The following is a 24,647-nucleotide window of genomic DNA, read 5'->3' on the forward strand; positions in this document are numbered from 1 at the left end:
GAGATGACACATCAGGTGAGTCGTTCAGGATGATCTTAGCTTTGTTGAGACACTTCTCAGTTCTTAATGTAAGCACCATGATCACCAGGTGATATACATGTTCAAGAGAGGATTCTTTTAGAGTGTTGGTCTCTTCTCCCTAGTAACAAGTAATGGAACAAGAAGAAATAGCCTCAAGTTGCACCAGGAGAGGTTTAGTTTGGATATTAGAAGAACATTCTTCACTGAAAGGGTTATCAAACACTGGACCAGGCTCCCAAGGGAGGTGGTTGAATCAACATCCATGAAGATGTTTAAAAGATGCAGAGATGTGTTGCTAACGGACATGGTTTAGCACCAGACTTAGTGAGTTAGATAATGGTTGGACTCAATGATTTCAATGATCTTTTCAAATTGAAACAATTCTATGATTATATGAATATACTGCTATGCATGAATTGCTTTCAGAATTACAAAGCAAGATTGATGCAAAATATGTTTTCTCCATGCTAAGTCTGCTGCAGATGCTGTGAAAGTCATATGTCTGTTGGGAATATCTGTGTGAACAAAACAAAGGCAGGTACAGTTTTAATAGGAGGAAGAAAAGTTAACGATCTTTATTTTGGCACTACCTGCCAAATTAGGGAAAGTATCATTCAAGTCAGGTTGTTGAAGAGAACAGAAAAAAATCTTTTTTTTTTTTTTTTTCCCCACTAACCTGACAACCTTGTACAAAAAGAGAACTTGACTCAGAATAAATTTAAAAGGAAGAACAAATAAGGCTAGACAGTTAAAGTCTCTGGAAAAGAACGTTCAGGGTTTTTGGGGAAAGGTGGAAGCATGCTGAAACACTGACAGTTCCTAGAGAAAGTAGAGCCGACAAGGGCAAGTCACAAAGAAAAAGCACCAGTGTGAGGTAAGAAAAGGTCAAAAGTTCTGACATTCACACTTAAATGAGCATACCTGGAAGGAGGTTTTCTTTGATATTAAAACAAATTGATTAGAGTTTGTCAGAATGTGTGCAACAAAGCAGTAAAGATAGTGTTTTCTAAGAAGAACTTTTGAGGTCATACATTACAATGCCACATCTTTGTGCTATGTATCTGACTGGAGAAATACATCAGAAACTGCTTTAGGCATCAACAGGCACTTTGGTTAGATTATAAGAAAAATATAAGGAATGCGTAAAAAAGGATCTTAATATTTACATCATTAATCTCTTCAGAAAATAGTGTACTTAATAAATTAGCATGAAATTATTTCATACTTGTCTTAATACCTTGACAAAACTAGACATTGATAGTGTATTTTTGTATTTGTTTTTACATTTTTTAGAATTTTATTTTATTTTTAAATATTATTAACATGTCTTTGGCCATTTCTGAAACCAATAAAAGTCAGGCCATATGTATGTCAACTTAAATGATGGAACCCACTACATGTAAAACTTCATTTTATTCCTATATGATTTAAAATTATGTCTTTACCCAACACAGATTTTAAAAACTGAGACAAACAGATTTGCTGCAGTGTTTGGTTTCCATGCTTCTACAGGCAGCCTCTGTCTATTTCCACATGATCAACACAGCAGCTTTATGGATGGAAGCAGAGAGGATGCAGGGCATGCAATGGCTACCATGCTCTCAGGTTCTCCCCTTTCAGAACAACAGAGACATAATCTTGAGGTTCCCAATTAAAAGAAATCCAGTAATCAATTATATACTCTAATTATATATATGTTTTAAATATTGTAAGCCTAGACTTTTAAATTCATGGCTTTTGCCCAATAGTCACAATGTTGAAATGCAGGCAAGTGATGTAGCCATAGTCTTGGGCTGTAATCCAGACTTTCTTATTTTCTTTAAGCAGAGCCAGTTAAGTAAAGCCAGTGGTATACTGTTGCTGAGCCCATGCCATTAGGATTCAGATTACTTACTGTGTTTCTCCCTGCATATAAATGAAGCACTGCCATAAGGTAACAAAAGGTTTTCCCCAACACCTATAAGACAGGATGACTGAATGAAATACATCTTGATGGAAGGCAAAACTTTCTCCTACATTAATTAAGAGCAAATCTGTCCTAATATGTGTGTGTGTGTGTATTTGACTAATAATTATCATGGAATGGTACAATAACGATATAATATAATATACAACTGTGGTTATTATCACTTAGAATGTTCACTTAATGATTGTTTTCATGTGCACTGAAAAGACTGCCTGATCCTTTTTCCAGAGACTGGGCTGCTGAGTATTTTTTTCCATGCAGTTTAACAAGGAGAATAATGAAATACTTTAAAGGACAAAGGGTGCTATGGATGGTGGTATTTAAATAACACCACAGGTGAATAAAGTGAATCTGCAAAATGTTACCACATTCTTTCAAGGTAAAATAACATTGGTTTTGTCATTTGAAAGGCAGTTAAAAATTTCTGAGATTTTTCCTTGGATCAAAACTCTGAATGCAAACTTTTGTTTTCTGCTAAAAATAAAATTATTTGGTTGCTCATGTCACAAAAGTTCTGTGACTTTTACCTAACCATATCTTCAGCTGTCCATTGGTTTAATTAAGCATGGTCATCTTAGGTGTACATGGTCAGATAAATGATCATTGTGATTAAATTCTGAGCAATCTTTTTTTATTAAAGTTTTATACTGCTCCCTGAATCCATCTGCCAGCTCAGGAGGCCAGTTTTCTGAAAGACAACCTATCCTGCTATTAAAATTTGAGGCAAAGAAGGTGTTAGCACCTCTGCCTTTTCTTCATCTTTTGTTACTATGTTCCCCTCCATGTCCACCAAGGAGTGGAGGTTCTCCTTGCCCCTCCTCTTGCTATGAATATATTTGTAGAAGGATTTTTTGTTGTCCTTCACAGCAGTGGCTAGTCTAAGCTCTAACTGTTGGTCTTTCTATTATTCAGCCCAGGCTTATGATCTCCCCAGGATGCAGCCTCCATGACTCTTATTCTACTTTCTAGCTATTTGAATTCTAATGTTCTTGGCAGGGTGAACACTTGTCTGGTTCTGAGAATCGACAAATGACTTTGAAGTTTAACTAGGGTCTAGACTGCTCAATGAAGCATATATTATTCCTTCCTATTCTCTGTAATGGAAGAATTGCTGCTTGAATGGTTTTTTCAGCTTAATAAACAGATCAATCTTCCATACTCTTCCAATGGCAGAACAATCTACATTTATACTTTAACTTTGCTTCATTGTTCTCCACAATTCAGATGCATCCTTGACTTTTCCTGGTTAGAACCATTACATACCAAGATGAGTTCATGTGTATCATTAGATCTTATCATGTATATCATTAGTACTTCCAGTCTGACTTTAAACCAGAAGTTTTAAAAATCTCTATGTACATGATTTTACACATAAACCAAATGCTTGTCTTGCATAATCTGCCAAGAGAAACATCTGTGCAGCAACAATACTTTTTTTTAGCATCTTCTTGTGTCTTTGATCAAACTATGTCTTCTGGAAAACAATAAAAAAATGAAGTTGTTTCACTAGATCTAAAATGAAAAGCAATCTCAGACAGGAGCTTGCAATAGCATCTTAGACTGTTGGTCATTTTGTAATTGCAGTGGCAACATCTTAATTGATCATAAATCCTTATGAGCAGTATTGTAGACTTTCATGGCATTTAGGACCCTCAGAGGTACAAATAACACATGGAGGAAGAGGCCATTGGTATATGAGAAAATGGTGGATTTGAGGTACAATTTGGCTGTAGGACTATAGATTGTTTAGGGGATCTGTACCTCAATATGAGGCACTGGGATCTAATTGTATTTTGTTTTTCTTTCTTGTGCTGCACAGCCCTGAGTTACTTAGAACAGCTATATTTGTTGTGCTATGCTCCCAGCCAATTATATCCTCAACTAATATATGGGATGAGAGAATACATTTAAAGAGACATAAAGCCTTCCTATATCTTGCTTTCTATCCTCCTACAATCTTCTAGACTCTTGTGTCTTGCTAAAATGCATAGGAACTGCAGAGAGAATGTTCATAATGAGCAATTCCTTCTTATGCTATCATACTTCAATAGATGGATTTTTTTTTTAAGTGCTAGTCAAATTCTCTCGATGCCTATCTGCCTCTCCCACACAAAGGTACACCAACAGAATGCTGATAACTTGTTTTGGCAGCACCATTTTTTTCCTTTTATATTTATTATCCACTTAGATTCTTTTGCTGTTTCCAAATGTCTTATATTCTAATTTCCCTACACAGAGGGCTTAAAAGGGTTCTGCTTGCATTGATTTTAATTTGTCTATGATATTTCATGTATGTACTAATTTTCCAGATTTAATTTTTCTAGTTTAAGATAGAATTTTCTAGTTCTTTTTCTAAAATGTCCACAAGAGAAATGTAAATAACAGCTCTACCATTGTGATAGCAGGACAAATATGACAATATTTAATAACAGCTATCTAGGAATTAGATCTCAGCTTTTTATTTTTCCAGGACATGCCTTCTGAGTCAGCTTTCTGGTCACATGCTTTGTATATAGGTTTTAGCTCACAGAACATATCTGACCACACACACAAACCTGCATTAATTGCTCCTGTAGTAGTTCAAGTAACTTTTAAATGCATTAAGTATCTCTTTATCTGAAAGCTCTTTCTCACTGTAGTGAACAGCAAGTGAGAGAAATCTAAATTACACCTTATAGCTGTTCTGTATTTAGACCCATCATCACATTTTATTTGCTAATTCAGTATTAATAAAAGTCAAGTGCTGTTTATCAACTATTGAGTGATTCCTTTCAATTACAGAACATTAAAATACCTCAAATGATGAAAAGATGATGAGATCATTAACATCACAGATATCTAGAAAATCCCACACTGCTTTGTGAACAGCAGAATCAGAAAGAACAATCTCATTAGCTTTAGGAAACTGGATATTCAGTGAGGTTTTTTCAACAGTTGTAGAGAAATGTGTAACTTAAGTTTGTGAAAGAATAGAAAGAATAGGCCTATTCCTATATAACTAATTCAAGTTTCTCCTGTACTTTTTATCTTTTCTTTTGATTTATGCTTATGAATAATCCAAACAATTGACATCCCCCCTCAATATTTACACCTCCCCTTTAAAATGAAAGAGAACAGTATTATGAATTAAGATTATAACCCTGTGGAATTAAAAGAAGCTGCTGAAGAAGCCCTTGTTAAAAGTCTTGTGATGACCTTTTCAGTGAAATAAGCTCTGGAGTCCTCAGTATAAAAAAGACATGAACCTGTTAAAGCAGGACTAAAGAAAGGCCACAAAAATGATCAGAGACTTGGAACAGCTCTTCTGTCATGCAAGGCTGAGAGATTTGGAGTTGTTCAGCCTGGGGAAGAGAGGGCTTCAGGGAGACCTTATTATTATGATCTTCTAACACTTATAGGTGGCTTATAAGATAAATGAGAACAGACATTTTATCAGAGCCTATTGCAACAGAGAAAGGGGCAATGATTTTAAATTCAAAGATGCTAGATTCAAAGTTGATATATGGAAGAATTTTTTTTTTTTTACAGTGAGGGTGGTCAGACACTGAAACAGGTTACCCAGAGAGGTTATAGAGGCCCCATCGCTGGAAATGTTCAAGGTCGGGTTGGACAGGGCGCCAAGCAACACTACGTAGTTAAATATGTCCCTGTTCACTGCAGAGGATTTGGACTAGATGACATTTAAAGGTCTCTTCTAACCTAAAACATTCTATGTTCTATGATTCTATGAAGATGACCAGGGTAATTTTTTTGTTGTTGTTTTGTTTTGGGTTGGGTTGGGTAGTTGTTTTTTTTGGAGGGTTGTATTTTTGTTTGGTTGGTTTGGTTTGGTTTTGAATGGTTGGTTGCCATTTAGCTTTTATTCTGTTTGGGGAGACAGTTGTATATTATTTTACCATCTGGAATGAATTAAAAAATTCTCTGATATTCCACTGATTTTTTAAAAAATATTTTTTATTAAAATCTGAGATATATAATGCACAGTAAGCATACTTACCATCAGAGTCATGTTTGTCCAAACTGCATTGTCTGGAATCTCCTACTGATTCTACGATCAAATTAAAATGAAATTTGTTCTAATATACAAACTTCTCAGTAGGATGAATCTTTCTTATTAGCTCTTTTTGGTCTTTCAAATTCTGAAGTATTCACAAAAAGATGACTAACAAATCTGTACATTGACTCTTGTGATTGTATTGCATATTCTTTCCATATGTTCAAGCTCACTGGAACAGGACTTGAAAATGAGAAAATGAAGACAAACCTGCTTACAATGTGAGATATTTCAGGTGTACTTCGCTCATAAATACAAGCTGAAGAAATATTACATTAATCTACAGCCTCAGAGAACAGCTTTTCTTGTCAAACAGGAAGACAAAAGGTTTGTTACTCCCCAAGCAAATTTCATTTTGCCTTGTGTCCTACCAAATATTCTCTTGTTTACAGTAATAAATGCTGCCCACAGCAGCAGGGACTGTCTGTAGAAAGACTAGAGTGATACTGAGTGTTCTGAGTTAATTCTTTTTGTGCCCACTTGTATGCAATATAGTATGACATTTGTTGTGAAGGCCATCAGACAGCATGTAGCACAAAGTTTGATAATATGAAGTTTATTACCAAGCCTTTTTTTAGCATATATAAACATTTTTAGTCCAGTATGAGATTATTTAAAACAATTTTTGCTGCATCTTCCAGCAACAGGCACTGTCAGTTTGTGATTGATGTAAGAGATCTAAATGTAGGTTAATGAAGAACAAAAGACAGGCATTTCACCACTGTGAACCCTACAGACTTTTCTAGAAAATATGAGCAGTCTAGACATACAGATTGTGAAGGAACTATCACAATATATCTGGCACTTAAACTAAATGATGTCAGTGTTGGTGACACTTCTGAATGTGTATTTAGTAAGGCTTCTCTGTATTTAAATACACTTAGTGCTTATTTTCACTATTAACCACACTATTTTAATTACATTTCTTCCTTTGGTGGGGATTTGCATTTGTTATAGTTAGCAGTTTGTCCTGTTCTCAGGACACTGGCACTCAGAACTCAGACTTATCCGAAACAGCTGATGAATCTATCAATTATCTTGTTTTCTTTTCCTTTATATTCTGTTGAGCATGCAGAACTATGTTCAGACATTGACCATTTGTATGGGAGAGAAATCTAATACATATAAACTCTATAAAAAGGGATTTGTAATTCAAATGGAGAAAAAAAACCCGCATCTTTGCATGAGCAAATTGATATTTCCTCTATGATACACCTATTCCTTCTGCTCCAGCAAATGGTATAACCTTTCCTGCTATTGTGCATGAATTATATGACTTTTCCACTGGGCTGTGTGGCTGTGTGATTGAATCCATCTTGAAACTAAATGTAAATGAGATAAAATGAATTTCTGACTGTTACAAAGAAATTCTTATATTCGACTTATTTACTGAACTATACTAGTCACTTCCTCTTACACACTTTTACACCTTTTTAGTGTATTTGTTAGAAAGAATATCACCCACATTCTACTGGAAAATAACACTTGTAGTTCATAGTCATAATAGCAGAGAGAAATCCATGCAATGAGTATGCACTCCATAATGACTCTCAGAAAATACAAAATCAACTGCGTATTCAACAGTCTATTCAAGAGTGCGGAGATCTTTTCTTTTCACAGACAGTGTTTATCAGTTTGTTCTGTGGTATACCTTCCCTCAACAGATCACATCCTCAATTCCTTTCTTATTCTGTATTGGCACCTTAAAGTGCCTCGTACAGTTAGCATTTGAGTAACTTGTATTGTATATCTCCAATTCAGCTTGCAGTCTCAGAGCCAAGCACAACAAATCCATTCACACTGCAGAAGTTTAAAGGCCTAGCCATTCAGTGACGATGCACACAACTTAGTGTTAAGAAGTTCCAGGCATAGGACATTTGTGATCTTAAAGGCCTGCTTCATGGTCTAGAGTCCAGAATATACTGTTGGGTAGAAATTTTTGCTATATGGTTATGTGACTATGTCTGACACTGTTTAAGAACTAATGGCTAGGTAAGAATACAGTCATATGGGCTGTTGTACGGTAGCAAATACAAGATAAATAGATCCTGGAGATGCTGAAAATAACAAAATTAGTAACTGTCTCCCATTTTACTCTCTGATTGACTATTTTCTTGAACCTGTCCTCAAAATAAATTCACAGGTGAACTTATATATCTAAATCCTATGTCAGATATGTATATTATTCAGAAAGTGGTAAACTATTTTGAATATCTAGAACCTGAAAGGAGGTTGGAGTGAGGAGGGGGCCGGCCTTTTCTTGATGACAATTGACAGGACTAGAGGAAATAGTAACAAGTTGTGCCAGGGGAGGTTTAGGCTGGGTATTAGGAAATACTTCACTGAAAGGGTAATCAAACATTGGAATGGTTTGCCTAGGGTTGTGGTGAAGACACCATCCTTGAAGGTGTTTAAGCAGCACGTGGACCTGGCACTTAGGTACATGGTTTAGTGTTGACCCTTCAGTACTGGGTTGAAGGTTGGACTGGATGACCTTTGAGGTCTCTTCCAACCAGATGTATATTCTGTGACATTCTGTGAAATAAAAAAGTATCACAGTATATAGGTTTTCACCAGTCAAGTACTGAAGTGTCCATCTTCCCTTTTTTGTCCATATGCACAATAATCTAAATGCTGTGAAATCAAGTTAGGAAAGTACCTACCTCACGTCTGAGCTTTTTTTTTTAAGTTCACAACATATTAATTTATTCATCCACCTCAGCTGTGGTATCCAAGTGAATAAATGTGTTCAGATTATGAAACAGAGAAGGCTGCTTTTACCCAGTATATATAGGTTTCGTTGAAGATGTGGGCTGTCTTTCTGAGCACTTTTTTTAAAATGCTGTCAAGAGTTACAGCTGGACTGGACACTAAACAACTGACAGATGCTCTCCATAAATCCTTCTCCCTTCCCAAAGGGGAAGAGAAAAGGCATAAGGGAGAGAGATTTACCAATTGGAAAAGATAACAAAAACTAATGAAAATAGGAACAATAGAATTAAATAGATACAAATGTATAAAAAGAAAACCAAAAAAAACCAACTGATGACAATGAATTCACTGTCACCATTGATGTTGAGGGCAGGCACTGCAGAACTCACAGACTGGACTGAGCAGCAGACAGGCGCTAGACTCAGGCACGGGATTCTGGAACTGGATTCAGAAACACTTTGATCAAAATCGAAAACAGAATGGACAGAGTCCTCCTCAGCATTTAAAAACAAGCTGACCCTCAGCTTTATACTGAATATGACATACATATGGAACGGAATCCCTTTTTGGTCATTTTAAGGTCACCTAAACATCCTTGCACATACAGCCTTTTACTCTGCACCCTCAGCACAAGATATAGTGGTTACCATGGTATGCATACCAGTCCTTGGTACTAACTAGAACATCAAGCATTACTACTAGAAACAGACACTGTCTGCAAAAACATGCTATTAACATCAGGAAGTACAGTTACTTAGAATAGACTGAGCTGAAAAGTATAAAAGATATCTCATTTTAGGAAACAAAAAATGCCAATGAGTAAATAAATTAATATTGAATGTTTCTTCATTTGATTATGCTGCCCAATATCTTTGTTAAGAAAATTTCTGAAGAGCTGCAAAAGCCTCATAACATTGATATTTTTCATACTTTCATCGTAAATACTGAAACTTTAGCCTGGACTTGTTGATTTCCTTGTCTATTGTGACCTATCAGGCTGTCAGCTTTGAGTAGCTTTTACTGTCATTTTTTAGTTTCTCTTGAGTTTCATTCCCACTTCTCATCTTTGTTGTGATTCCATCTCTTATCAGACATTCAAGCTGTCTCCTTTCCTCTCTCCTTCCCTCTCCTCATTCCCTTGTTGATCTTCAGCTTTAGATCAGTCACAAACACTTAGATGTTATCACCTTCCTTCTGTATTCTCTGATAAAGAATGTTTCTCTTGTGTGCATATCATTTTCTAATGGAGTGCAGGAATATTGTAATTTCTGCAACACTTATCCTGTTTAGCTGCATCTGCTTGAGTTGACAGGAAACTATTAAATACATCAAGATTTTCAGGGCTAGTTGTTGCAGGATGTAATATTATCTGCTGAGTTTTAGGTTTTTCTGTTGTGTGCTTGCTTCAGATATAGAATTATGTGCCTGTCTCACAGGATGGGAGAAAGGTTCATTAAGTTATCCACTTTCACACACTTTTAACACTCACTCAATACAACTATAAACACCACTTCTTCACTTAATTCACCAGAGAACATAGGACCTTTCCATTTTCACAAGACAATATTTAATTATTCCTATTTCCACTAAATCTTGTGAGGCAGATTCCAGCAAGGAATCTTGATTTTGTTTTGGATCATGATGTGATTTATCATATGTTGTTCTGGAAAGTGAAATTCAACAAGCAAGGTTACCATTCAAGCCAACTGCCCTTTGGCCTTCACCTTTCCTTTCTGCTATCATGCACTGCACATTTAATTTTTCTTTTGTCAAATATGTTCATTTTGGTGAAAAATGTCTTTGTTTTTTTGCTCTGCCTTTGTTGATGTTTTATCCACAGAAGTACATTTCTTGCTTGAGATGTGAAATGTAGTTTCAAGGTTACAATTTGGTTCCTCTTTTGTCTTTCAGTGTTGCTTTGTGAACAGCACTGTGAATTACACTGACTTATATCATCTTTTTTCCTCAGAGACACCCAAAAAAGAAAAAAAAAAGGGCCAAAAAAAAAAAAAAAGGGCAAGCAGAATGGAGAGGAATCTACATGTGGATGACCTTGCACACTTTATAGATAAGTGTCCCTCTGGGCCTGTATGATTCAGAGGTATAAAAATGGACAGATTTCAAGCTGTATGTTTCTAGAGAGTATCAAGTAAAAAAAAAAAAAAAGAAGAAGAATAAAACAAAGAGACGACAACTCTCATCTACTATGGGCATTCAGTTGTGAAATAATTACTCCACTGACCTCATTTTACCACTGACATCCATAGGAGCAGAGATTAATCAAGGTTGAGTGCTTCTGAAAAAATCTCACCTTTAGTGTCAGTGAGAAAATCTGCCCATTCCAAATTCCTCCTTTCCCTGATACTTTAGGGAACTAACCTGAAGACCTATGATAACCCTTACAAGATTGGAGGGGCAAGGAAAGGAGGTCAGAAGGGAAAGGATAGGGAGACATAGGAGACCTAAGCAATGCTTGCCTTCCTGCACCTACTTAGTATTTCTTTTGCACAAAATGTCCCAGACTGCTTATAAAAGTTAATCAGGACATTGACTTTAAGCCTGAATGTTATTTATGATTATTAATTCTATTTCAAAGTGGTCATTCTAGGTAAATTAAAGCATCACACTCTAAGAAAGAAAGTGGTGATGAATTTTGCTGACGGTAGTAGAATGACTAAAAGAATGTATGTTTTTATTACTATTTTAATAATATATTGAGCAAAACTTCTGAACACAGAAAATGAACACATAGTGAATGTGTCAGATGATTTATGTAACAAAAGCTATCACACTGAAGATAAAGGATGAGTCTGCCACCAGCCAAATGAAAGTACAGCTCTGTTGTGCACATATGGACAAAACTTGTGCAGAGAATAGTTATAAAATTGCTAAAAGGAGTCATGTATACCCTTATTAGCTTAACTTTATACATAGAGGCAAAACCTAGGAACTACATACATTTAAACAAAACATGTTCAAACTCTTCTCCCAGGCAATCAGCACCAGAACAAGAGAACACAGTCTCAAGCTGTGCCACGGGAAGTTTAGGCTTGAGGTGAGGAGAAAGTTCTTCACTGAGAGAGTTGTTAGCCATTGGAATGGGCTGCCCAGGGAGGTGGTTTAGTCACCATCCCTAGAGGTGTTCAAGAGGGGATTGGACGTGGTACTTGGTGCCATGGTCTAGTAGGCATGAGGTCTTGGGTAACAGGTTGGACTTGATGATCTTTGAGGTCTTTTCCAACTTTGTTGATTCTATGGTTTTTAAATTGGTTCATTCTAATATAATCTGAATGCTGAATTCTCTTAGAGACTTATGCAAAATAATCTTACTTACAAACTTACTTTGTGTAAGTCTGTCCCAAAGGTTGGTTTTATGTTTGTTGCTCCTTACCTTGGTCAGAATAATCATTTTGTGATATGAAATAAAGTACTGCAGAAACCTCAAACATGAAATAAATGCAGGTGAGACATTGATGAATGGACTCATTTCTATATACATTACTGCAGAACTAGTTAGCACTACTGAGTGTGTTTTGGGATGGCCTGTTCTCTATATTGGCTTCTCACTCTCACTTTCATAAGATACTTGTGTTGCACAAACTCATATGAATTAACTGCCATTGTGTTTTCTGTTTTCATTTTCCTGCTAAATTTGTAGACGTGGCACTTTGGAACATGCTTTAATGGCCATAGTGGTGCTGGGTTACAACCAAAACAGTTCTGTGATTCTATGATCCATTTTTATCCAAAAGTTTGAAAATGTTAGAAAATATATTGTAATATCTGTTTTCAGTGAATGCCCACACTTCTAAATGTCATACTACAAGGCCTGCCTTTGGGTTTCTGACAAGAGAAATAAGAGATTCTAATGTACACATTAAGAGACTGTTTTTGTTTTTCTTATATTTAATTCACATAGGTTCTATCCTCTATAAAAAGTGGGCAGACTGCTCTGATTCTATTCCCTCAGCCATACTATTTATTTCTGCAGGCATCATTTCAATCTTATCTTTCATAGATGTAACTGGCAGTGGCAGCTGATTGTTTCTGGCATGAATTTGTTTGCACATATGTCTAATAGAGGGCTCATCTGCAAATTTCAGTGAAGGGTTTTCTGTACAGAGAGGTCTCAGAAAGGACAGTTCTGGTTATGATGTACTGGTTTGGTTTGAAAACACTAGTTTTCATGGTTTGATTGGTATTTCAGCATGGTTCAGTCTGAATACACTATCAATGAACCAGCAAATTGTATTTTTGCAGCACCCAAAGCAGGCTAAGCACTATATGGTGGCCAGATAGATAGTCTTCATGATGGATAGATCTGATTTTTTTTCCCCCTTTTCTTCCAGAGCAAGCAAATAGTAGGGTGTGTTCAAGTGACAAAAAATAAATTCTAACAATAAGGCCACAAATTAGTCATACTTCTGGTCTCTATATACTGTTTTGCATGTTGCAGGGGAGTATATTTAGGTGTGGCTAGGTCCTTTGCACAGAACCACATAGTCTAACACCAGCCTTGCTCCTTTGTTCAACATTGTTTTCTCTTGTTCAGTGAGAACTGTGATCAGAGGATCTGCATACAAGGAAGATACACCTACTCAGTTGTCGCTTCTCCTTGGTCAGCTATTTATGCAGAGGTAACAATTCCTTTCTCTTGTGAAGTTTCTGACAGCACTGTTGAATACATTTATTGATAGTGACTGTGTCTTTACTGTATAACTACTATGCCAGTCAGATTATTTTACTAAGATTGTTTTGCTGTACTCTTAGCTGACATTGTTCTGCTAAATTTCTTTTCAGATCTTCTTGATATCATACATCTCATTGTTGCTGCAGGAAAAATAGATGTCACCACTCTTCTTTCTCCTTCCACCAGCTTTAATTTCTAAGTACATGATATGGGATATCTCTTTGGTCAGTTGAGGTCATCCGCCCCAGATGTGTTTCCTCCCAACTCCTTATGCATCCCAAGCCTACTTGCTGGTAGGGCAGTGTGAGAAACAGAGAAGGCCTTGACTCTGAGCAGTGCTCAGCAACAACTACAATATCCCTGTGTTATCAACCTTATCTTAATGAAGAATACAAAAACATAGCACCAAAGAAGCTACTGTGCAGAAAATTAATTCTATCCTAGCCAAAAGTAGTGCAAATATATATTAAAGTGGTAAAGAACAAAATAAAACCTATTGCAAATTCACTATACAGAGATCTGCAGCTGATCATATCTGATTAAATGCAGTGGTTCATGATGGGAGGGAAGGAAAGAGGAGGTCAGTGTTACACACAGAATGCCTCAAACTTCTCACTAAGCTCAGTTTTAGTAAGATTCTTGGACATGAAATTTAGAAAAACAGTGTTCTTTTGCTACTGGTAGGGTTGAGATGTGAAGTGCACTCAGAATTTTTAAGACTGAAGGATTGCTTTCCAGAACCTTGATGAATTCCTGCCAGTTAAAGAGCTGAAGCATTTTTCTGCATCTCAGCCTTATAGAGGCTCACAGCCTCACAAGGTCTGTGTGACAGAGCAGGGAGTGGAATCAGACTGTACAGCAACCAGGCTTGAGCGCCTTTCTTTCCAAGTTGCAATTGAAGACAGAGTACAATTCAGAGGGTATATTGTCCCAAGTGAGCGACAAAAATTCTCTGCACTGGACTATGTGTACATGGACCTGAAGGCAAGGATTACTATCAAACATGTTTAAACAATTATTTTCTCATATTAACACCTAACTTTAAAGATCCTGTTTAAACAGTATTCTTCTATCAGGTTGTCAGCTACCTTTGGTGTTTGCTTCTTGAGGGGACTTTAAGAGTGTGCTTAGTTAGGTCCTTTCTAGAACCACCAGCTAGTTTCAATATTCTGCAGCTGAAGATATTTTTGTTAATTTATACTACCTTGCTCATACTCCTCAAATTTTTGCTCTCTTAGCAGTAAAATTGAAACTAAAATCAAAATCTCTAAAGCAGTTACCTTAGAAAAACATAATCTTTATATTCTTTCTCATCTCTAATAAAATGCATTTAAAAATAATATTGTAAGACTGTCTATCTTGTGACAGGTAAGGGTAGGAACAGACAAGGTAGGAGGGAATCTCAAAAATCTTTCCAAAGTAGAACAGGTGAAAGAGACACCTATACTACTAAGAGAAATAAATTGTATGGGGTACAGAAATGAGCATGTTCTTTCCCCTCAGTTAAGAACTTTCAGACAAAATACACTGTAATGTTTGTTTTATGAACTTGTTTTGTATTGGTTTTAATCATCTGAGTTATAGCATCATTCCAGTTGTTAGGTGCGCAATCTTATACTTTTTAGAGTAGGAGTTCTTCATGCTTTGGAAATTTCCTACATTTCTTAGAACTACCTCTTATTTCTTGTTAAATATCATGACAGTTTATAGTTTATGCTGAAAAATAGATTTGAGAAGCACAAGCCAGAAGGAAAAGACATGCTGCACACAACTCAGGTGGCTATTTTCTACTTGCTGAAACATTGTGGATTTAAAGCTTCAGATAAAATGTGAAACTTGTTGTGTTAAATAGCATTGAGGAAAGGGTGGGGGAAAAAAGCAAACAGAAAGCAGAGAAGAATAGGTAAAAGGAAAATTGAATATAAAAATTTGGTACTGAACAACAGGGGAAAAGTAAAGAAAAAGAAAAGAAAAAGGAGGAGGGAGAAGCACTAGCAGGAACTCATGTTCAGGGGCTATAATTGAATGTGACAAGTGTAACATAATCCAGAATAAAAGTACACTAGAATTAATTCCTGAGACTTTGTCTAGGTTAGTAAACTAGATAGTGATCAGGAGAATACTTGAATACCAGCATGTGAACCTGTCTACTATGAGCCAACAGCAGTGTCTCTGCAATAATGTTGGCTTTCATCAGAGCAGACTGAGGTTGGGGTGAGGGAGGGACTGCTCCTGACAGCCCTGCAGAAGGTCAGTCCTCACAGTCTCTACCAGGGGAGATGAGGAAGCAGTGCCAAGAGATCATAGCTACATGGGCACAAATCATGTTTTGCTACTTGCAGTCAAAGAAATACTTTGGCCCCTGTACAATTTTTGTTTGCTAGAACAGACATATCTCCTTGCCCTTAAACCAACAAACAACTGGCTTTAGAAAACTGTGACAAATCTCCTGCAGAAATTATTCAGGGATTGAAGACAGAATAGTTATTTCATATTACTGAATCTTATTTTTCCAAATGTTGATCAGTTATAATGGTCCATGTTAACAGTTTATTTCTGTGCGTCATGTATGAAGTAATATAATTTATTGCTATTATCAATGTTTTCATTATATGCATGGGCTTTCAGCATTATTGATGATATTATTGATGACTATTTTGAATGACTTTAGTGTATGCAATATTTGAACATATAATTTGGTAAAATGTACTACCTGTGCTACAATTCTTAGAGTTGAAATGAAAAACTATTAGTGATGTATACTGAACACACAATGCTTAGAAATTCATATCACAGAATGCAGTTCCTGACTTTGCTGCCTAGCTGTAGTGAGAAAGATAAATTATAGGGTTGATGTCAAATGCCAATGTACTTATATTTTCTAACAAGAGCTGCTCTGAAATTTTCGAAGTGCTTTCATGATTGTGATATTCCATGCTTGTTAATGTCAATGCTATTGCAAATCCAGAATCTATTGGGATACTCTGATAATCTTACCTACAAAATACTTTAGAACATTTCTAAAAGGTATGTTAATTTGGGATTCCTTCATCTCATTCTGCTTTTACTCTTCTTAGACCTTACTCATTATCCATTAAATACAAAGAGTTATTTAGAAAAAAGTACGACGTGATTTTTTTTCAGTCTTTCATTCTTTTATCATTATACCAGATTATTCTTCCAGTAAACATTGCAACATCAAGATAAAAAAAATCCATCTTTCTACAATATTACAACATTTCACTAGCTCACGTCAACAGAAAATACAAGCCATGGACAGAACAATAAAAAGCCCCTTTGAAAGTCAGATGAAAGAATGCTGTAAAAGTCTTAACTTTTAATAAGGCCTGTATTAGGCCCTGCATGATATGTCACAAGGGAGAGCTCCCACAGTTTCCACCACATTGCCTGAAGGAGAGGAGGTTATAAAGACCTATGGAATTTTCAGACCAAAAATATACTATTGAGTTTATTCCTCACTTTCTTATTTTAGTCAAAGAATAATATTAGCAATAAAAGAGATAATTCTTGTTTTATGGTGTCGTGATAAACTCACAAAAAAAGAAAACTTAAGAATACAATTGAAACTTTACAATAATTACTGTATACAACACTATTTACAGATGGGTAATATAGATGTGGAAAGTTTAAAATGTCTGAGATACCATCACTATCAGAATTGCTTGCTGTAACTTATAGCAAATAAAGATGGGATGGAAATTATTTCTGTTAAAAGATCAAAATAAAAATATATTAATATTACACTTTAATTATTTTTACAACTATGAACACAGATTAATATAACCATAACAAAAACAAGATCATGTATATCAGATTGAATGGTCAGTGTTCACGAGAATATTCTTAGCAATATGAAACTTGTTTAAATTACTCTACTCTGCAGAGCTCTCCTACCCTCTGACAGATCAACACCCACTCCCAACTTGGTGTCATCTGCAAATTTACTGATGATGGACTCAATCCCCTTGTCCAGATCATCAGTAAAGATATTGAACAGGATGGGGCCAAGCACTGATCCCTGGGGGACACCACTAGTGACTGGCCTCCAGCTGGATGTGGCACCATCCACCACCACTCTCTGGGCTTGGCCCTCCAGCCAGTTCCTAGCCCAGTGCAGAGTGCTGCTGTCCAAGCCACAGGCTGACAGCTTGGCCAGCAGTTTGCTGTGGGGGACGATGTCAAAAGCCTTGCTGAAGTCCAGGTAGACTACATCCTCAGCCTTCCCCACATCCGCCAAGAGGGTCACCTGATCGTAGAAGGAGATCAGGTTGGTCAGGCAGGACCTGCCCCTCCTAAATCCATGCTGGCTGGGCCTGATCCCTTGGCCATCCTGTAAGCGCTGTGTGATTGCACTCAAGATGACCTGTTCCATAATCTTGCCTGGCACTGAGGTCAGGCTGACAGGTCTGTAATTCCCTGGCTCCTCCTTCTGGCCCTTCATGTGGATGGGCATCACTTTGGCCAGCTTACAGTCATCTGGGACCACTCCAGTGAGCCAGGACTGGTGAAAAATGATGGAGAGTGGCTTGGCCAACTCATCTGCCCACTCTCTCAGCTCTCTAGGATGGATCCCATCTGGTCCCATGGACTTGTGGGGATCCAAGTGGCTAAGGAGATCTCTAAGTACTTCCTCCTGGATCACAGGGAAACTATACTGCTCCCTGACTCCATCTGCCAGCTCAGGAAGCCAGTTGTCTGGAAGACAACCTGTCCTGCTATTAAAAATTGAGGCAAAGAAGGTGTTAAGTACCTCTGACTTTTTCTCATCTTTTGTTACAATATTCCCCTCCATGTCCACTAAGGTGTAGAGGTGGTCCTTGCCCCTCAAATTGCCATTTATAAAATCATGATGGAGTAGATCCAGAGGAGGCTGTTATGGTTTAAGCTTTCCTGCTAGCCCAAAAGCACAAAATGTAACATATTTAGAAAAAGCAAACTAGGCAGGAACAGAAAAGGGAAGTAAAATTATGAAAGAAAGTCTTGAATCGATTTGGAAGTAACCAAATATAAAAGGCATTTGAGTAAAAGGAAGGTTACAAAGGTATAAGAAAAAAGGCTAAGGAAAAATATATATAAAACCAGATGCAGCTGGCAAAGGATTCTGTAGATGCAGGATGGAATCGCTTTAGATGCAATGCCTTAGGAGTCTCAATCAGCACAGAGCAGGCCCCACTACATAGTTACAGCAACAGCAGTAGCGGCAGGGTGTCAGGAAAGCAAGGACAGGAGAAGAGAGAGAGGCAGGGTTTGCCTCCTCTTAAATAGGGTTGGGGACAGGATGTATGAGTGAAAAAATCTTTGAACTGGGGACCCCTTTCTCTGGGAGAGGGACCAGGTCTCTCTGCCCACCTGGGTCAGGTTTCTTTGCCCAGCAAGGGCTAGGTTCTTTTTCAGCCCACCTCTCCTGGGCTACGTTGTTCCTCTTTTTTTTTCTTTTTTTTTTTTTTTTTTAACCTAGCATGAAAATGATCAGGGGTCTGGAGCACCTCTGATACAATGACAGGCTGAGGGAGCTGGGGTTGTTCAGCCTGGAAAAGAGGATGCTCTGGGGAGACCTCATAGCAGCCTTCCAGTACCTGAAGGGACCTCACAAGAGGAATGGACAGAGACTGTTTACAAGAGCCTGCAGTGATAGGACAAGGGGCAAAGGTTTCAGGCTAGAGAAGAGCAGATTTAGATTGGATGTTAAGAACAGGTTCTTCACCTGGGTAGTGAAGGGTAGTGGAACACTGGAACAAGTTGCCCAGGGAGGTGGTTAGGGCCCCATCCCAAGACATATTCAAAGTGATGATCAGCAGGGCTCTGGTCAACCTGATCTAGTTGAGGATGACTCTTCTGACTGAAGGCAGATTTGGACTAGATGACCTTCGAAGGTCCCTTCCAACCCAGGCCATTCTATGATTCTATGAATTTGCAGTCTACTTGAAGACCTGCAGTGGTTCCTCTAAACAATGTGGAGTTGTATCAGTGCTTTGCGCTGTGTCTTTCAGCAAATAAAAATAACACGAGAAAGGAAAATTGTGAATAAAAATCTTTTTTGTTCTTATGTTTACTGTTGTTATTGTCTTTTATAGGCGGCCTTGATTGCATGTTAAGATTTGTGGAAAGTTTTCTAGGCACAGCCTAAAACTACCACAGAAGAATATGAAGGAAAAAGTTATATAATATCTTATATAACTATACTTATGCATAGCATGGATCGCTTTCTGAATTCCTATGGTTTGTTGTTGTTGGGAGGTTGGGTTTTTTTGTTTGTTTTTTTTGTTTTTGTTTTTTTAAGCTTTTGACACTGAAGGACATGTTCCATCTCCCCATGTGATTTTGTGGCATAAATACATCACTAGTATTTGATCCTGGTAATCAAAACGAGACTCTAAGTACTTTTCCATTATAAATATTAAATAAATGTATGAACACATTGTCATTTTTGCTTCATGCTTCAGTGATGACAGAGGAGGTAACACAAAATCACTTTCCCATTCTTTTGTCACTAATCTGATTAAGATAAACCCTCTTTCTTGATCAGTCCTGTGCATTACTGTGGTACAAGAAGATTTGGACTTCAAGGTAAGTATTTACATTATCTTTTCAAAAGGATGAGGATTGTATCAACAGAATCTGTAAATATGGAACTTTGAAATATTCCCTACAGATCTTGGAAATGAGGTACAGAGTCTTAGGCTTCATGGCAAAATAAACATTGGCTGGAACCCAAATTTAACTAACTTAAGCATCTTACTTGGCAAGTATATTAGCCACCATTTCATCTCATTTTTGCCATTTAAAAGTTAGATTGTACTGTCATCTGAAGTTCTCATACTTTTAGTGGAGACAAAACCTTAAGAAGGCTAATTATTTTCCATATATTAGATATACTTCAGTACTAGATGCATTTGACTTCCTAGCATGAAGGGCAAAATGGAAGATCAAAAGCAATGGAATGGATTCTATACAAAGGATGTGTAAGTAAGGGCATTTCAGTCTGGAAAAGACATGTGAGAGTAGGGTTCTGAGTGGCAAGGATAGCTGAAAAGGGCATTGTTGCTTTCAAAAAGAAAAAAAGGGTCATTTAATGGAAGAAAAACCACTGAAGTGATATTAACGTAAAGACACAAACAATATTAGAAAATCCCAGAAACGTGGTTTGCAAGTTGCTTAGGATGGGAGGGTGTTTTGGGGAAGCACACTTTGCTCTTGAATTAGTTCTTTAGCTATCTTGGAAAAACAACCCTTATTCACAAGGTTTTCTGATCAAACATGCTATGAGTATTTGTATGTTCTTTCCCACTTACCTGTGTGCCTGCTGCAGCCCAGATATCTTCTCTTTCTCTAGCAGAGGAAGGCCATGGCAAGCACAAAGGAATCTGCAATTCCACGTAACCTCAAATTAAAAATTTATTATCAAATATATACAATGACTAAGTGGTTTCCCAGCCTGAACATCAAATACAAACCATGTGTCATTCTGATATAAACATGGAAGAGAAGTCAGCCTTGGAAGAAACAAATGTACTGTGTCTCTTTGGCCTGACACAGTCATGCTGTTTTGAGACTGGGATGTCAGCTTACACTTCTTTTCTTCTCGGTGAAGGCAATAATTTGCCACCTAGAGATGGTGACTCTTTCAGGACACTATCACACCAGGTGCACCTGGAGAAGGAAACTGTATGAACATGACTAACTATTGGGTAATTCCTGTTCCTGGAGCTCTAAATGGAAGTTTTCCAGGAATCAGCATCCCTCAGCTTAGCTCATATTTGGTAGCAAGCCCAAACAGCAAGGAACTTCTGTCATGTGTGCCTCATGTCAAGGCTGCTTTGCGCAGAAGAAGAAAAATCTGTCACAATTCATGCTTTTACTGCCTGTAGAGTGCAGACTCTGGAGAACATTATCCTTCCTTTTGGGTATAGGTTTCCTGGCTCAGAGACCTACTGGCATCATTCCAGAATGCAGCCTAAGAGGAAATTAGTATGCATTCACTGAGGGGTGACAAGGTAGCAAACTAAGCTTCTTTATCCTTTGAGGTGTTGCTATTATTAATTGCATAATTATTATCATTTTTAAAAACCAAAGTTCAATAGAACAGTTATTTTACAATGTTTTATAGCAAAATGGCTCTGCAATAAAACATAACAAAGGAAAAATGGATTAGAAAACAAAATTAATATTAATCTAATGCAATGATATTAAGAAATGCAATGTTATTATGTGCACATGACTTACAGTGGTTAAAGGATAATACTTAATATCAATGCAGTTTTGAATAAAATTAGGACAAAGTATACCAATCTAGCTAAAACAGAAGTGGAAAAAAAACAGGCAACCACAAAAACCCACAAGGGTAAGAGGTTGTAAAAGGCAATGAAGTATAATTAGGTTATTCACAATAAACATTTTTAGTAATACATTACTTCCTCTAAATCAATCTTTACAGCAGGAAGCGATTATGAAATTAAAACTGTGCACACTCCTTACCAATCTGTGGATTTACTATCAGCTGAAGCTAAATTAGTATACACTGTCTTTCAGATTAGACATAGTTTTGACAGCAGGTCTAGGGATGTGTCGCCCTTTATTCGACACTGGTGGGGCCATACCTCAAGCCTATGTTCAGTTTTGGGCCCCTCACTGCAAGAAGGATACTGAGGTGTTGGAGCATGTCCAAACAAGAACAACTAATCTGGTGAAGGGTCTTGAAGACAGCTCTTATGAGAAGTGGCTGAGTGGACTGGGGTTTTTTATTCTTCAGAAGAGAAGGCTCCCTCAGCACCCTCTACAGCTACCTTAAATGAGCTTGAAGGGAGGTGGGGTTTAGTCTCTTACATGCGTCAAGTGACAGGACAAGAGGAAATGGCTTCAAGTTCTACCAAAGGAGGTTCAGTTTGGATATTAGAAAATATTTGCTTACAGAAAGGGTTATCAGGCATTGGAATGGGCTGCCCAAGGAGGTTGTGGAGTTACCACCCCTGGAGGTATTTAAAAGGCATGTGGTGCTTAGGCACACAGTTTAGTGGTAGTGGCTTAGCAGTAGTGGTGGGATTGTGAGCTCTAGGTGAGTAGTTAGGCTTGATGATCTGTTCCAGCTTTAACAGTTGTGTGACTCTATTGTATCAAAACATATAGGAAACATGCTGAATACATAAAAGCATTTTTCTTGGCTTTGTGAAAAGTAGTGAAGAGACAGTGTCTTTTGTGTTGTTTAGTGATACCTTTGATTTGCACTCTGAAAACAGACTCCTCTTTTTTTTTCTAGGTTTGTTTTTGGATTTTTTTTTTGGTAGATTTTTTTTTTCCTGGTAGGTTTTTTTTTTTTTCTACATTGCTGTTGTTATTGGGTTTTTGGGGAAGGAGGTTGTTACTTTTCAATGTACATTGGGTTAACGAATCAACAGAACCACAAAGTGGCTGGAAGCTACTTTTTTGTTTCTTCCTTCTTCACTTTGTTTGGTTCCAGTTTGTATGTTCTTAAAGGCTGAGAAAAGTTACAGACTAATATCTTATGGCAGTCAGCTAATGATTGGAAACTTTACAGAGACAGAATGTACCCACAATGGAAATACGTGAAAAATCAAAATGACAGAACTGTTAAAGTGACTCTTCCTTGGTTATGCGTTCCAGAAGCTTATTACAATGCAGTGAAATGAAAACTTAATAAACATACCTAGTGATTACAAAGAAGAAAAAAAAAAGACATTTATTAACTGCAAGATGCACAGCTTTGCTGTTTCTGCATTGCAAAGGAAATGAAGCAAGTGAGAGACAGTACCCAACTGCCCCATATGACTAACCCATGTCAATACAGAATATTAAAAAGTAATTTTAAGTTGCCTTTTCACATTAACTTTATTAAACCAGGTGAGTTCATGATTTTGTAAATTAGAATTCAAATGAAAGTGTTCTATCTATTGAGATCATGGGAAGACTACTAACAGAGCTCTGTAATTACTGCCATGATTTGCTTTCAGCATACTGTTTTGCTTACTTAAATATATAGATTCATGATAACACATACCCAGAAACCTCAGACAACAAGGAAAGTCAATAAAAAGGACAGTTCTTTATCCTATCACACGTTGGTTTCTTGACCTATGATTGTCTGTGTGACTAACTAGTAGCCATGTGTGTTTCTCCTCTTACTGAAGTCATAATATTTTTTTAATAACACTGTGCATTAAGACAACAATCACCCTGGGCTGTACTGTGCTCTTAGCCCTTCTCTAATTTTCTCAAATTCTTCATCCATACAATTTCATAAAAAGCAGAGATAGTAGGAAGGCCATCTGAAAAGTGCTTTCCAGGTTTCAGTGTTCAACTGAGTGTAGTTAATGAGAGCACTGAAGTGAAGACATTAATAGTAATGAGTCTCACAACATAAAATGAAAGCACAGATGAGAAACTCCACAAGAAAAGGAGGTATGTGTGTCCACATGCTGACCTCAGTGTGTTAGTTAAACAACTAAACCAAGTCAAATAAGAATATTGCAGGAACATGCAAGTTTCATCCTGGAAGCAAATTTTTAAATATGGATGACACCACTGGTGTCAGGTATCCCCTGAGGATGATGGAAGCAAGAATACCAGCTGCAATAGCTGAAAAAGGAAAGGACTGATGCTCTCCTGAATTTGGCATCTGATCTGGCAGCTAATCCAGTATATAATACTTAACAAGAATGACTGGTTTTCCAACGTAGATTTTAGATGGCAATATATTTTGGAGTTGGGCCAAAGACATTGCTTATGTACCAGTAGAATGAATCTTTAATTTTTGGTAGCAAGCTAGGCTGCCAACTGGTAATGTAATGATAGGCAGTGCTGATCATCTTGATTATCTTTGCAGTGAGAAAACCTAGTGCATGTAGCAAGCAACTCCAAAATTCACAAGCAAATACTGAGACAATTAGAAATATGCAGTTTTGTCATCACACTACAGCAAGATTCTTGAGTCATCCATTGCCTGTTAAGAAACTCCATATTGTTTGTTCAGTCTGCTTAGGTGGAAAATAAAACTTACCCTTTTGAATAAAGAAGTGCAAGTACAATATAGTTCCTGTCACTATTTCTATGGCATCCCAGGAAAGCAGTGAATATTTTTTGGGGGGTTATGTGTTTCATTTTCTGGATGTTTTTGTTGTTGGTTTTTTTTTTTGTTTTTTTTTTTTTTCAAATTATATGCTTTTAGTAAG

Source organism: Dryobates pubescens, chromosome 3, assembly GCF_014839835.1.
Source record: "Dryobates pubescens isolate bDryPub1 chromosome 3, bDryPub1.pri, whole genome shotgun sequence".
NCBI lineage: Eukaryota > Metazoa > Chordata > Aves > Piciformes > Picidae > Dryobates > Dryobates pubescens.